Genomic DNA, 4,971 nt, shown 5'->3' with positions numbered 1-4,971 from the left:
CTTTTCAGATTGAGCTTCATCTTGTATTTCCGGAGTACTTTAAATACTTCGCTGTGTCGGTCGATGATTTTCTTTTGATATGCTTTTCACCAAAGATGTCGTCCACATACACTTCCATATTCCGACCAATTTGATGTTTGAAAATTTTATTTACCGCTCTTTGGTATGTTGCTCCCGCATTTTTTAGACCGAAAGGCATTACTTTATAGTAATAGCTGTCCCTATCACCATGAATGCCGTATGCTTTTCGTCATCGGGATGCATAAGGATCTCGATTGTATCCCGAATATGCATCCATGAAACCGAGCATTTCGTGTCCCGCCGTTGCATCTATAAGAAGGTCGATTCTTGGTAGTGGATAGTGGTCCTTTGGGCCGTGCTTTGTTGAGATCCTGTAATCGGCACACATCCGCCATTTCCCGTTTGCTTTTTTGACCATTACCACATTAGCTAGCCATTGCGGGTGGTCCGTGCGTTTTATAAAGCCGCATTGTTTTAGCTTTTGCACTTCGATTCGAATAGCTTCATGTTTTTCAATGGCGAAGTTTCTTCTTTTTCGAACAACCGGAATTGCTCGTGGATCAATACAGTAGTTTATGCTCACCACCTCCCCGTCGATCCCCGGCATGTCTTCAGCCGACCAAGCGAAAACATCGTAATTCTTTTTAGAAACTCGGTGAGTTCCGATTTGAATTCTCGCTTCTTGCTCGGAACCGATCATGGTACCTTGCTCATCTCGGGTCGGGATTGAAGTGGATTTTTTCTAGTTTTTCCACCGGTTCAGCTCTTTGCAAGGTTTCTTCATCGCGGTCGTCTCTAACTTCAATGGTCATGGTCGACTTCGTTCTTTTCTTTTTCCGCATGTAGTCGTTGTAACTTTGCCGGCTACTTTTCTGGTCGGCTAAACATTCTCCAATTCCCTTAGTGGTCGGGAATTTCATCTTCATGTGTAACGAGGAGACCACTGCTTCAAGTGCACAGAGGGTTGGTCGTCCTATGATTGCATTGTATGCTGATAAATCTCGTACGACCATAAAATTAGTCTGTATGATTCTATCTCGTGGGTGCTCTCCAATCCGTAGCTCTAATCGGATCGTTCCTTCTGCTCGGGTTGATGATCCCGTGAAACCATAAAGCTGGGTTTCGCATGGGACGAGCATGTTTTCTTTTAGCTTCATCTTTTTGAACGCATCTAAAGATAATATGTCCGCACGACGATCCAAAGATCTACCAAAGACTCTATGAATTTCAGTTCCTTCCAGGAGAATTTTGACTACCAAGGCATCATCATGAGGGATTGTGATATCCCGTAGATCCTCGGAAGAGAAAATTATTGGCTCAGTAGATATATTTTTATGGGTTTCAATATTCCCAATATATCGTACTTTTCTTTTTGCTTGTCGATTTGATTCTTCTGTCGGACCACCAAATACAGTATAGACTGGAGATCTTTTTCTTTGTTTTTCATCCACCTCGTGTCGGCGTTTGGCCGGACTTCTTCTTTCTTCTCTCGTGGCTCGACCTTTCTCTCTTCGGGACAGGGTTGTCATGTGGTCGGCCATCTTCTTTAGATTGGATATACTTCTTTAAGTGTCCTCGGAGATTAAGTTTTCTATCTCCGTCTTTAGATTTTTGCAATCGTCCGTCCAATGGCCGTGATCTTTGTGATAGTCACAATACTTTCGCTTATCACGCTTTCTCGGCGGTGCTCGGATTTTTTCCGGCCACTTCATATGTCCTTGATTTTTGATTTGCATCAAGATTTCGGATATTCTTGTATTCGGTGGTGGAAGATTACTAATCTCCCGCTTTTTTGGAGATTCTCGTCGACCTTTCTTGGTCGAGCTTATCCCTAACATCCGGGTCGGTTGAGCCCTTTCTCGACCGCTTCTTCTTTCGGCCCTTGGTTCTCTTTTTTCGAGATTCTATGGTTTCCGAAATCTCTCGCTTGTTTGTGACATCTTTCACTCGGTTCCGCATATGTTTTTGGCATATCTTGGAGCAGCCGCTCTAGCAATCCTTCATGAGTAATTCCTTGGTATAACGCATGAAAGGCAATTTTCTCGTCCATGCTTTCAATTTGCATGGTAAGATTATTGAATCTCTGAAGGAAACTTCGGATAGATTCCGTTCTACCTTGTTTTATAGAAAACAAGGTATCTTCTCTTTTCTTCAATCCGACTCCTCCTTGGAAGCGCAGCACAAACACTCGTCCTAGTTGATCGAAACTCACAATCGAACCACTTGCCAGTGCCAAGAACCAGTCCAATGCGGAACCGGTTAAAGAGGCTGCAAAACTTTGGCACATGGCTGCCTCATTATGCTTATAAATTGACATGGTCGATCTGTAGCGAGTGATGTGATGTTTTGGACATTGCGATCCATTGAACAAGATGAAAGTTGGGCACTTGAAACTCTTTGGTATTTCCGCCTCAGAGATAGCTTGGATGAAAGGATCCTCTTTTAGAAAAGCATATAGCTCTTCTTTCTTTGGATCGCGTCTAACTCTTTGATTTGTTTGCTCAAACGATCTTCCCGCTTGTTCGGTCCGGACTCAACCCTCTTGTTTTTTGGTTCTTTGAGAGGATCGTTGCTACTTCCACGATCATGATCTTCATTGAACAGAGGATCTTTATTTGGAATTTCTTTCTCAGATGCCCGGGATTTTTCGCCTACCTTCTCTTTTGACTTCTGTCCGTCTTCTAGAGATGGTCGAGGCATTCGATCAGGAAGTACCGAGTGGTTATTCTTGCTTCCCTCCAATATTTTTTGAGTATTTTTAGGATCTGCATTAGGGGCAATTATATGACCCACGGCCATCCTGAGTAGTTCATTCATGGAGGATAATTCCTCCCGAAGCTTTATTTGTTCCTTCTGGAGTGTCTCAACTTGATTTGCTAATGCTCCATGATTCGGGTGCTCGGGGTTTTTCTTCCCTTGATCGGTATTTATCTCCACCTGGTCGGAATTAATTTCCACCTGGTCGGGAATTACCGATTTTTTCAGGTTGAGGAATTCCCTTCGAAGCATCATCCTCCACCTCCTTCTGATTTACAGCCTTCACTTTCGATCGCACCATGACTTTTTGATGCAATTCCCATAGACGGCGCCAATTGTTGATACGGAATCTCGCTCGTCCTTCCCTGTCACGAACCTGCAAGATACGAGCTCGACCTTGGGGGGTCGAGGTACGTCTCCGACGAACAAGTCAGTACCAATAATCTGATCTCAACTACTCAATAGAGAATTCAAGTAATTGATCACAAGAAGTATGAATACCTACCTCCTCACGTTTACCTGAGGTGTTTATATAATGTAAGTTAGTAGAGTTATATCCGGTATGTAACTCTACCTTGAGTTATTCCTAGGAAAGTAACTTCATAAAGAGTTCTTTTACCTTTCGGACTCTTTTCTCCTGTTGTTAGGTAAGGGTTTACCTTTATACGATTTCCTCTTCATGCCAGGCGGATGTATTTTTATCATGGTCGGTCCTATCACAGACCTCCAGGTCGAACCTTCTTAGATAACGATCCTGGTCGGACCGTACATCCTTTGAATCAAACCGGAAGGCGTATAATGACCATTTTAGTCATTAACAGATGGTTTCAGAAATTGGGTTAACGAGGCTAAATGTTTTGTGTCAATCATATGAAGTCGAGCAATCTCAATTGGATTCTTTAGAGGAGGAAATCCAAGAACAGGAAACAAAATTATCCAGGGGGCATCAGTACCTTCAACTCCTCAAAGAAATCTATATCAGATTATCCCTTTTGTGATTCACTCAGCTTTGCTCACTCAACCGGCATTATTGCCCTTAAAAGGAAAAGGGTCAATGAAGCTTTAACCCATCAGAAGAGACTGAAGGAGGCGTTTTTAACCAAAGAAGAGAGCTTGTCTTCTGCTAACCAAGGGTTAGGGCTTCAGATTTTTTTCCCCAAATCAATTGTTTTGTCTACAGTGACAACGATGGTTCTACGATTAAATCAGACAAGTTGAGGGGGCTGCTTCAAGTTATAAATTTACGAACTTGTCAATACTTAGTAACTTAACCCAATATTTCTTCCACCCAACTAACCAACAAATACAGAAAGAACAAACCCAATGTCAAACGCTTCTACACAGCCAGCATCGTAGGAGACAATTTTCCTACGCAACCATATCCCAACAATTTTTAGTGAAAGATTGTAACCAAGACCCACCCCTACACAACCACCCAAAATAAATGCAATAAATCAAATCATTCCAACATTGATCCATAGATATAGAGGTGTAAATAGACCAGATTCGGATCGGATACCATATCCGCATCCTATTATATTCGGAAGAATTCGGATAATATCCTATCGGTTTTCGGATGAATTCTATCGGAATCGGATGATAATTGGATATTTATTTTCTTAAGTAGATTCTTCTAAATGGGCATGAATACAAATTGAATACAAGTTTTCGACTACATGTTTACATCTTTACCCTTTTTATTTGTGAGTGTTAGGTTTGAAATTTAAGAATTTAACAGTTTGGTAGCTATATTAGTAGAAAATCTAAAAAAATAGTCATATCATGAGTAAAAAAATTATAAAAATAAGAATAATAAATCTAAATAAGTAACTTAAATCGGATAATTTTATCGGACGGATAATAATCGGTAAGAAAGGGGTATACCATATCCGCATCCTATTAGTAATCGGACGGATTAGGATACCCCTAAACAGATGCGGATGCAAATTCGAAAGCGGATTTCGGTTATCCATTTACACCCCTACATAGATATAACAACCCACCCCCCGCCCCCCGGTGGCTTATGTAGCTCCGTATGTACTGTCAAAACTATACTATCCTGTAGGGAATTAACCCCTATACACTCTCACCCACAGTAGCCAGCAAGGTGAATAAATGCAGAAGCCTGAAGAATACAACAATCATGAATAAATACTTATATCAGTATCTCACTCAGTAATTACCTCTTCCCCA

The sequence above is a fragment of the Hakea prostrata genome, chromosome 10 (assembly GCF_041222555.1).
Source record: "Hakea prostrata isolate BN-2017 chromosome 10, UWA_Hpros_2, whole genome shotgun sequence".
NCBI classification, from domain to species: Eukaryota; Viridiplantae; Streptophyta; class Magnoliopsida; order Proteales; family Proteaceae; genus Hakea; species Hakea prostrata.
Note: the sequence above shows the minus strand (reverse complement) of the source record.